Raw genomic sequence first — 11,797 nt, 5'->3', positions numbered from 1 at the left:
TGTAAAAGTACAAGGAATGCTTGAATAAAAAAATCACAAAACAGTTTCAAAGCCAACTTCAGGTAAAAATGATCTTAAAGTATGCCTGGGATTTTTTAAAAAGAAAATAAACTGGCAGAAACTGAGATGAAACATTTTCATTAATACTGAATATACAATGGCATGATAGGCATGATTTCTGCTCTAGTTGAAAAAATGGGGTTTTTTTGTTCTGAAATATCCACATTTTGTATGTAAGTAGAATGAAAACTCTTAGCAAAGCCTGTAACTAATTTAACATCCTGTATTGATAGATCATAATTAGAGAAAAGATGCTATTTTCTTACTTTGGAAAGGCTCTTCTCTGTACTGCAATGATTTAACTTACTGACTAAAAATTCTCAACTCAAATGTGAATTGTAAGAGAGATAAGACCAAATACATATATTGAAGTCACCTTTTTGAGCATAACAGCTTTCTTTGTTGATTCCTTTGTGTGAAATTTATGTTTTACCTACTGGATTAACATTTTGTCAATTGAACATCACTATTCCACCATAAGTACTTTACCTAAGTGAACAATTAACAAATCTAATCTCTGTATTCTCCACTTCTCAGTAATTTTAGATAACAGTCAACATCTAGCAAAACCACAGTAATTTGTACATCCCAAAGCTGCCTTTCTCAGTTCTGACACCAGTGTTGGATAAAAAAGTTTCTATATCCACAGACAGTAATTTTCCCCAGTAGGTATGAATCAGTATTTTGGTTCCGGTGTTTCTTCCTCTGACACCAATGATTTCTTTTCCTGTGCATTTTTCTTTCTCAAGTCTTTCTCCCCTTTCTCTCTCCCTCTGCTACTATATTTAATCTTCTGATATCCACTTTGATGTTTTGTTCCTGCACTTTGCTGACTTTAACTCTAATCCCCTTAAAAAAGACTGGCAGTTTAGAGGCTGTAAGCAGCCAAGAAAGGTTCCTATACTGTTATCCAAAACTCAGTGCCTCAGGTACAGAAGCAAACTTAGTAAATTTAGACACACAAGCATGGCCTTTCTCTGCTTTTCCACCCTTGCTGTCCTATTCTGTCAGTCTTCTATCATCTTCAGGAACAGCAAGATAAAGTATCAATATCAGAATGAGAGGTTTTCTTCCATAAATATGGGGAAAACACGTTATCTCTTGACAGCTTTTCCATCCTGCTTATCAATATCCCTTCTGTCTTTGAAGGCATCCATTTTAGTCTTAGAGTTTTGAAACCACTCTAAATATTTTCAACTTGTGTTTCCATTTTGTTGCATCTCTAGCAGTCCTTGTCTGCTGTGGCTGTTATGAATCTGAAAATTGTACTTGAGGAGAATTTCCATTAATGGCAACTACACAAATGTCAGACTATAATCTCCAGTTGCATAAGTGTTAGTCAGTGAAGAGAAAATTGTCACTTCAGTGCAGAGTCACCATTTTCTGATCATTCAAATAGCTCCTGAAAGATCAGGCCTTAAAAATCCCACTAGTATCTACCTTATTCTTCCCAAGCAAGAAAGTACAGAAAGTATCCAAAAAATGGGTTATGTAATTTACAACTATCTTACTGGTGTAAATTATCTGTAAAATAATTTAAATGCTCTTGCAGTTTAGTCAACATATTTGAGTAATTTTACAAGCATCAGTAAATCAAATTTAAATGCTTCTATAAAACACCTAATGACAATTATCAAGATCTGAGGGAAAGATGAACTGATTAGCAGTATCTGGCAAAGCCACAGGAGACTTTATTCTTTTGAGACTCAAAAGGATCTGATTCAGAACAACTAGCCTAGACACAGGCTACAAATGCATAAACAAAGAGAAGATCTAAGAACAACACACTTAAAGGTGACAGCATTTGATCTAAACTGCCACAGCGGAATATTAATAGAAGAAAAATCTGTCTTAAGTGCTTTCAAGTTTCTTAGGCCTTATCCACACTCCTCTCAAGAACTTAGAAAAGATCAGTCACAACCCAAGAGTTCCAACAGGCACTGTCTATTCAGACCAAGTAAGGCCTCAGAAATGACAGCCAGCAGCTCCTGTAAACAACATTTTTGGGCCTTCTGAATCTTTAAATAAAGGTTGCTACTGGACTGAGGCACAATAGTTCTGCCCATACTAGTGATAATTTTGAAAATAACTTTTCTTTTGGATTAAGTGTTCCCATTACCTATTACACTGAACCTGGACACTAAAACCTGGATTAACACCTGAAATTTAATAACTAAGCTGAAAAGTTCACCAGGGCAGTTCGACATGGTACTGGTTCACTATATTCTACAATTATTCAGGAAGAAGAAGAAATCTCAGTTAGAGGAATATGAGCTTTTGTCTAGTTTAGACCAAAACTAAAGCTTTCCTATGCATTTTTTACCTTTAACCCACACACATGGCGTGGTACATATAGCTGTTTTTTCTCCTAAGATTGGAATGTATCAGTGGTTTCGGTTGCAGACACATCAAGAACTTATTTCACTTAATATTCTCCTGAGACTTTACTGAAAGCAAGTAACTGCCTTTTGTGCTCTTAAGGTTTTTAAAAATTGGTATTCATGATCTATCAAATGGAAAGAAAAGCTGGTCAAGACCTGGTATTTTGGAAAAACAGATGTGTGTGGACAGATTGCCATTCTAAGACCAGAACTTTATCTTACAAACCACAATATTTTCCCAGTAATTTATTTATTTATTTATTTATTTATTTATTTTCCTCTAAATGCATTCACTTTTTTCATGTCTCCCCAGAGTTCTTGATTCACTTCACATGATATAGATGTCAGTTCTGTTTTTCTCTTGTAAATGCTGGAGTCCACAGTCTGTCCTTACAAACCAATCAGTAAGGAGACATCCTCTTCTAATGAACAGATCAATCATATCAGTCAGACACCTAAAGTTAAAGTGGTGTCCATCCACGACAAGATACAGGCCAGCAGGAATTTTGACTACCTGCATTTTGATCCTTTGTGTTCATCTCCATCCCAATGCTGAAAGTATCTTTTCCCCAAGAATTAATCTATCAAGTGACCTAAATCATGCACACTGCATTTTTTGCATTGATAATTACAGAAAAAAAATCAAAGGTTATTTATAGCATCATAGTAATAAATAAATAATTTCCGTTTGGAAGCTCCTTAATGGACTATAATGACCAGGTCATTCATAGAACAGCTATAACAGTGTCAGAAGGACATACAGCACCTCCTGATAGTACCTTAGCTTATGGTTTCTTTCTTCACACATCATCCAGGACTCATCACGGATGATCTATAGGTTCAGTTCACCATCTGCCTATAACTGAAATCTATATAGCAGTAATGTGGAATTTAATTCATATTTCCACAATTCATTATTTTATTCCATTCCTTCTAGATAAAATTGTGTATTTGAGAAAGAAACATTACTTTCTCCACTCAATAAAGGATAGTATTCCTCAGAAGTTCAAAGTCTGTTTATGTATCCAACGATACTGGCAAAAGCAATGTCATAAAGCAGAAAAAATATTAGGTGTTTAGAATGATTCTTTTTTCTAACTGCTCCATAACAGTGGCCCTTCTTGTTGCACTGTGTCTGCATAGTAAAAGGACTTGCAGGTATGATTAGAGACCAAGTATTTATGCCTTTTATTCTAAAGCATCAGTTTCAATGTTTATGCTGAATTCTTAAACTATGTTTCATATAGTAGAAAGTATTATTCCCACAAATGAACCTAAAGATGTTAAGCTTTTTCAAGACACACCGTTAATAGTACATCTGTTTCTAAATGTCTGAAAAATGTACAACAGAAATACTGCTTTATAGGCTTCTTTAGAGCATTACCCAGATAAGTGATACAAATATATTATTTTTCATTAACCTTATGTGTAATCATGTTCTTATATAGTAACTGTTTTTTTCCCTACATATCCTGGAGTATATGGCTGTTACACAGTAACAAATGCTTATTATGTGACATATACTGAATTATTATTTTTCAGGTACCTTGGATTGGTGCATCAAGATATTGTTACATTATTCATTTAACAATACGTCAAAGTCAAGTCCACCAATGTATTTTAGAAATCCAGAAATGTTTCAATAGTCTCTCAGGGACACAAAATGACAATTTACATCTTAGTAGCTCTTTTTTGCTATAGATGTAAAATGATTTTATCCCCAAAAGGTGAGAGAAGTATAACTGACATACATGCCAATACTAACTGAGAACTATGCACATCCTCCCATGAAAGAATCTATCTTCAAGACTGAATTTATAAATAAGTAAAATAAGTACTTCTAAAATAAAACAGAATGGCTGGTTCCATTTCTCTTATTAAAAATATATTTTCTATTGAAAATATTTTTACACAGCTGTCCAGATGACCTTTCAGTTTCTCAATTAAGTCCATCACTGTATTTAAATATCAATATTAATGATTTTGAACTCAACATCAACAAAATCATATACTAGTATCCATTCTGAAAAGACCCAAGGATTGCTTAAAAAATAATTGGAGGAGACTACTTCTTGGTATGACTAGGAGGATGTAGGTTTCCAACATATGATTCTTTCTTTTTAACCTATTATGTTATTGTTGTAGACTTGATTATGTAATGATTCACTTGTATACTCATTCGAAAGTAAAATGGTTCTCTAAAATTATTTCTAACCATTTTAGAAAACCTGAACTTAATGTGCCAAGATAGTGCACTAAAAGTTTCAGCTCCAAACTTGGGTAATTAAAACCAGAACACTTTAAAATTCTTGCAGTTTATAGCAGACTGAAATGCAGGTTGGAAGAAACATAATACAAGTTAAAAATCAAGTTTCAGTTCAGGTCAGAACAGTGCTCTGAAAAACCAACAGCTCCTGTTTTTCATGCACTGGTAAAATCTAGAGCGACTATTCTATGAGTTTTATGTATAACCTCAGAACAACTTCTAGAGCCTCTCCTACTCTATTATCACATGGTGATTGAAAGACTGAATTGTTTGGTTTAAAAGCTTTGTCATAACTTTGTTAAAAGTGATTCCTGAAAAAAACATCAACCAGATTAAAAAGTGATAAAAATCAAACACTTCCAAAGATAATATCATCAGATAATCTCCTAAATATTTTCACCTCATATTATCAATGTGATGTCAAAACAGTCTGTCTTGTTTGTTTAAAGCAAAGCAGCAGGCAGAAGCCAGTGCCTCTTGAAGGCTGACGTGGCTCACACTGCCTTGCATTTATTTGCTTTCATAACTAAGACAAGAAAAGATGTGCTCCAGGAAAATAATCTACAACAGTTCTTTTTGTCTCAGTCTTCTCTCAGTCTCCACAGGACCACCAAAGCAGATGAAAATGCTATAGTGCACCTGAATAAGTACGAAGATGGGTCTGTTACCAAAGGACTCTTTTACCACTTGTTTCACAAAGTAAAAAGGCCAGAAAGCCAATGTTAAAAGCACTCAGCTAGGAGCTGGTTTTAAGTACTCTGGCGGGACTTCTCAGGCGAACACAGTTTCTGTATCACAACAAGGGGCAAAAGTTTTCAAAAGCAAGTTTCCCACTAGATACTGGGGAAAAATTCATCCTGAGCATGGTTAAGCATAGGAATACCCATCCCTGAAAATATGCAGAATTTGCCTGGACAAGGCAAATTTATCTAATTTGGAAACTGGTCCTACTTTGAACAGAAAGTTGGACTGAAGACCTCCAAAGGTCCTACTGAACCTATGTTAGCCTACGATTCTGTGCAATCACAGTATCATCTGGTTTCTTCTGAAGTAATTTTCCAATGTCAGACAAATCTGGCTTACAGGTAAGAAATACAGACATCAGATACTTAGAATTGGTTTCCATGGCATGCAGTCCCTGATAGTTGTTTCTTCCCCTACCCTCCTCTGCCCACCCACAATTTTTGTCCCTCTGAAAAGTGATTTTGTTTTGGCTCTTGCTAGCCACACAGCTCAAGTCTGAATCACTCATGTGACATTTTACCTCCTACCCTGCTGACAGTCAAATAACAGCAGGTAGAGAATTTTGGAAAGCAAGATGAAGGAAGCCTATACCTCAGCCAAGGTATGCAGTTACTAGAAAATACTGCTTTGTAAATTCTGCAGACAGAACTGTGCACTTCTTTGTAAAGCACGTAAGCACATAAAGCAAATGCCTGGAACTTTACAGTTCTGAAAAGTACTTTCAAGTATTTTGTCCGTAAGCCATAAAGAAGAGAGAACAGTATAATAGTTGCACGTTGAAATCCCCCCAAGACAGAAAAATACTATGGACAGACATTTTTGTCTACAGTCTCACTTTTCTTTCCAAGTACAAAATACAAAGAATATATAGTTAATCTCCCTGTCTTTTAGAGTCACATAAATGGGGACATAGGTAGTTGATGAATATTCTACTATAGGTAAGGACGAAAAAACACATATGAGATGTCAGGGTTTTGTTTTTTGTTTGTATATGGTTTGTTCACTGGGGATTTTTAAATATTTCAAGTACTTCTCTTTCACATCACTGTTGCCATTATTAATAGTATGATAAGCTACTACTTCAATAATACCCAGTCCAAAAAATTCAGATATACAGAATCAAGTTCCTTAAGCCATGCTATTTTTGTGAGAAATAATAAACTCCGGTTTATTACATCTTGACTTCTCAAACATTAATGTTATTCACCATCTTTTCCTGTTTTCCTTCAAAAACACGAAGAAGACAATAGTAAAGTTTTCTAGTGAAAGTAGTTTCTGATCTAACTGTCTAAGCCTAACCAGAACCTAGGGATCTGATGTGGAGTACACTACAGCACAAAATATTTAATTTCACAATGGGCTAGATTTGTTGTTTGGATTATGCTACAAAGTATCTTCAACCGTTCAAATATGCATATGAGATCCCTGTCCTGAAAAGTTTATAATTTAAAATATAACGGAAGACTGTTGCAAATATGCACATGTAGTGTTTTCTAGTAGCTTGATTTTACACTTGTTTAGGAGCTGACATATATAATAGCTAAGTTTCATTTATCTGGAATGATTCACAAGGATTTAAATGCTCTCCTGTTAAGTCAGCCATTTCAGCATCACAACTTTATACTGGTGTACAAGAGAGGACAACTGACTATCAAGAAAACTGAAATTGATTACCCTTCTATCATTCTCCAGGACTAGTAAAGCCCACAAAGTAAACTAGTTTAAAGCCAACTTATACAGCTGAGCTTTACCTTCAGATTTGATTTAGCACAAAGTAAAACAGCGGTGGCATTGTGTATGTGCCTAGTTCTTTGGAAACAGAACTAGAGGACAAACCAATACAGTAAAACCATCTATGGGTTATGAGCCTTCTCATAGCACTTACAAAATTTCATTTAAGAGACTGATTGAAGCACTCATCCTCATATGCTTGCAAAGGAATTTCCTTCAGAAATAGGAGTTTTCTTTTTACAGTTCATTTTAAAAAAAGGTCAAACTGTGAAACTTGAGAAGCTCATATTTAGACTTCCACAGAAAAGATTTGAGATTCACAAGGCAGAGATGTCAAAACTGAGATGGTAGATAATTTTTTACGTATTATACTGCATGTTCAGCAGCCTTTTTTCTTCAATTGACAAAGTAATTAAAGTAGGTATGAACAAAAAAATTATATATGGAACAACTGTAAATGTACAGTTTGTTAATTTTTTTAATAACATGTATCTTTAATTTTGTATTATCTCCACTGTCTGTTAATGGTAACTTTTGCTACACTATAACTCTACACTCTTGCTGTAACTGTTTCCATTCAGGACTGAGCACCTAGATGGTTGAGTGACAGTGACTTTATATGCTGCAAGACCATTATTTTGCCAAGCAGAACACAAATAGCAGGCATATTTGAGAAAATGTCAATCTGGCTGTTCATTTGTTCAGCAGAGATACATAACTTCTACAAACCATAGTCTTTGTTACTTTTCAATTAATATCAAAGAGCAGTTAAATCTGGGTTTTTTGATATAAATAAATGTAGCAATCTACTACAGAATTTATTTTTTGTACCTTTACAGACCACCTTCCTCCAAATATTCTGATCTGTCATTTAAGATACGAAGCCTGTTTGCTTCTATTTAAAAAAAAAAAAAGATAACAAAGCATTTTCTCCAGAGGTTTCTCAGTTTAATCCTTGCAAGGTAGCTGTAGAGCCTATGTACAGAAGCATTAAGAATTGCTTTAAAATATGGATGCACTTTTAGTTTCCAGCAACTGACAAAGACTAGATTCACTTCTGTTTTCTGTCTTACTGCCTCCCACGGCAGACCTGACTTGGCACTGTTACTCTCGCCAGGGCAGTATTATCTGGCACTGGGGTTTGAGCTGACCACTCCAACTTTGCACTGTGGTGAGTCAGGGTCATCCCTCCATAGTGTAATTACAGGCAGTAGAGGCAAAAATACCAAATGAAGTGCAATAGGCACTGTTCAAATCATACAAGTATTACAGATGGAGTTTAAAGTGCAATCAATGTAAAATGCAATACTGAAAACACAAAGTTACAAGCTCGGTCAACTACATAAAGGTCAAAGCATCTTCAGAAGCATTTCCACACCACCCTCTAAATTAGATTACACAAGATCATTTAGCAATGCTTATGTATCATATTTCTCCACCTAAATCCAGAAGACATTTCTCCATGCTATTTTTTTTGAGACATTAAACTGAGTACTCAAAATGACACAAAGTATTTTGTTAACTACACCAAAACAGCAAAATGTTTCTAATTGCTCAATTCTAAGAGCTGACCACATTGAGCTATGAAAAACGCTGCTATTGGGTCATTTAGATCTAACCTAAACCCTCAGAAGCGTAACCATTTTCCCCCAGCACTCTTTCCCTCCCACACACAAATCAATTCCATGCCACCTACTTTTTTTTTCCTCTCATATCTCTTGCATAGCCCTTGAATCCACCATTAGGTTTTCTAGACTGCTAAAAAAACACTCACTCATAAATTCCCTGGCAACAGCTGCTTCTCCTTCAGCACACAGCTCTCACAACTTGTGTTTGTAGCAGGGATGTGGCGTTTGGCTGCATATTACTCAGGTCAAAGCTTCCAAGAGGCTGAGCAATGGAGCCACTACCACGATTCTGATAGTGCTGGTGGCTCCTTGTGATAAAATTCTTTCCTAGGAGCATGAAAAGATACTTCTGTTCAAGGAACAAGAAGTGTCTCTTAACACTGATGGTTTAATGCACAGAGAAGTTATGATTTTTATTTTTCTTAATTTGTTTCTTTGTATTTTCACTTAGCCTTATATCACCTAACACATGTAAGGGCAAACTTTCCTTTGCTCCTTTACCAACCCAGCAGTTGCTGCTATAAGATGACTGGGGCTTGTTTTTTGAGGGTTTTTACATCTATATCTTCCTTGGCAAAATTGCAACAGACACTGTAAAACTCTAACTTGAAAAGTAGCCTACTAAATGTATGCGTTTCATTGCTTGCCTCAAGGAAAACAGAAACACACCATATCACACACAATCATAGCACAACCTTCCCACTTGCTTTCAGCATTCCTCCTGAGTTTAGTTTAAAATTTAATACTCCATACCTCAAATAACACTAGCATAAACCTTTCAAAACAGCTTATGGTTCAGCCATTAAGAAATCATTTGGATTCCCTTGAAAACACTCTTCTTCCATACAACTTTGGGACCTTTCATGAACTACACATGAACAAGAGCTATTTTAATCTTTACAGGTGGCTAATGGTTGTTAAAGGCAGTAAGGGATTGCCTATGCAAAACAATTGGACTAGTCATGCTGTCTTCCTGAAATAGCAATCTGCAAAATGAATGTGCACATCACACTTACTGTAACAACTGAATAAGCTTTTATTTTAAGCCACTTTGCTGGAATTTCAATGTGAAATACCTAACACCAACATTTGCTTGTCAACTTAAATCTGTTCTTCAGCTGACATCTGCTTCTGAATCCCTGTTATTCTTTAACAAACATTATGACAAGTATCGGAAAGCATGAAGGAACTCTAATCTATAAAATAACTGTTTATTCTGTTTTCCTGCATACAGATAGTCCAAGAGTACTGCTCATTTGCTTAATGTTTACTTCTCAATCAGGCTTGAATACAGTAATTCTTGCTTTCTGCTAGCATGATCCTAGGAGAGACTGAAGACTCAGACTCAAAGAAGGTACATAAAATAAAATTCAGTTAGGACTTGGATGACCAATTCCAAAATTGCAATCTCTAGTGCTTCTACTACATACTTGCATTGGTCTGGGACTGCTTTACTTCATGGGCTCTTCAAGGTTTTTTACTAACACCCCTAAGGTACCTCGAAGTCTGATGCTATATAAACGTTGAAGCAACTTATAAATCTCAACCAAGCTGAAAAACTGGACCATTTATTGTGTTAGCCACCACAGAACAGCAACTCCTTCTTTTCTCACCAAAGGGCCTTGATTTGGCAGAGGTTCCTAAGACACGCTTCCTAAACTGGGCTGTACAAAAATTTCATTGGTAGCTGCTTCTTTCTATTCTACACCAAGATGGCTAGGTGTAGCCACTATCATATATCATTTTCTTCCCACTTCTCCATGCTCTTCATACAGTAACTCAACGAACACTTAGCCAAGGTATGGGAAGTTACAAGGAGAGTGAGGGAGGAGTATTAAAAATAATAGCATTATCCTCCAAAATTGCTCAAATTCCCAGGCCCCAATCTTCTTTTTTAACAATGCTCTGAGACACACAGAAAAAAAAATCAATAATAAAAAAAGCAAAAAAAGAAGTTTGGTTCTTTGAAAAGCAGAAAAATCTTCTACTATACAATACACACAGGCCCTAAGCATATTAGAAAGATAGAAGAAGAGTGCTTGGGCACTCTATGTCTCCAGGCAAGCAGTACAGAATAGTTCACATCCACACCAGCAAACTTTCCTCTGCTTTTGAGCAGGCTGGCTGCAGGCAAAGTGCCTGTTACCCTGGAACAAGGTAACTCATGAACTGAGCTTGGAAACCATTTGAGGATTGTCCAATGAGCAGAACTGTACTCACAAAACAACCCTGGAGATTAATCCTCTTCTGAAACAATTTAAGGCACTGTTTAATGTCCTAGATATCTGGCCATGTAGTATCTGAAATGGAACTGAAACTGTGAACACTTTGACTTGCCCTCTCAACTTCCCATCTAAGACTAACAGTTAGGCAGTGGCTACTGTCATCTTAAATCACATATCACAAAAAACTTCCTCAAATACTCTTTTCCAGATGACCCTGGACTACCTGGGAAAAACACTTGCTGATCTTCAGACTGACTTTTTTTTGGTCAAGAATAGTTTTTCAATAAACAGATTTCTCTGTTCTAGAAATTACAATCTTTGTAATAAATTTTTCACAATACGAATAATTCAGAAGAGCTAGTGAAATTTTCAAAGGCCTATCAAAAAGTTTGGAAACCAAATATAGATCTAAGTCACTTACACCTGGTATAACTTGAAGTTAATGAAGCAAGGAAAAATAAACTCACCCTCTGGAAGCTCTTAGCCTGAAGCATACCCAGTGGAACACAGTAATTTGAATACCAAGTTAGCTCTTTTGAACTATTATCTTTAAATTTACTTTCAGTATGTTAAAAACAGACCAGCCCTGGTATCCAGATCACATGAAATGGAGTGTCTTATCAAATTACCAGAAGCAATCCCAAAGGCCTAAAAGCTTTATGGACTCCAAGTACAACTGGCTGTCAAAGGGACTTGTGTTTCCCTGAGAATACATTGCTTATCAAAATTAGACTGAAGTTCTTTAAGTTTGCTAAGCAGTTC

At 35.8% G+C, this 11,797-nt stretch overlaps 1 protein-coding gene across 11 annotated transcripts in view; it reads right to left on the bottom strand.

The window, feature by feature from the left end:
* The window catches only part of ANKRD31 (ankyrin repeat domain 31), a 67,438-nt gene that overhangs the window by 6,104 nt on the left and 49,537 nt on the right, over positions 1-11,797 (bottom strand). The window lies entirely within an intron of this gene.

This window comes from Zonotrichia albicollis, chromosome Z (assembly GCF_047830755.1).
Source record: "Zonotrichia albicollis isolate bZonAlb1 chromosome Z, bZonAlb1.hap1, whole genome shotgun sequence".
In the NCBI taxonomy this organism is placed as follows: domain Eukaryota; kingdom Metazoa; phylum Chordata; class Aves; order Passeriformes; family Passerellidae; genus Zonotrichia; species Zonotrichia albicollis.
Note: the sequence above shows the minus strand (reverse complement) of the source record. Positions and strands in the feature narration are given on the sequence as shown.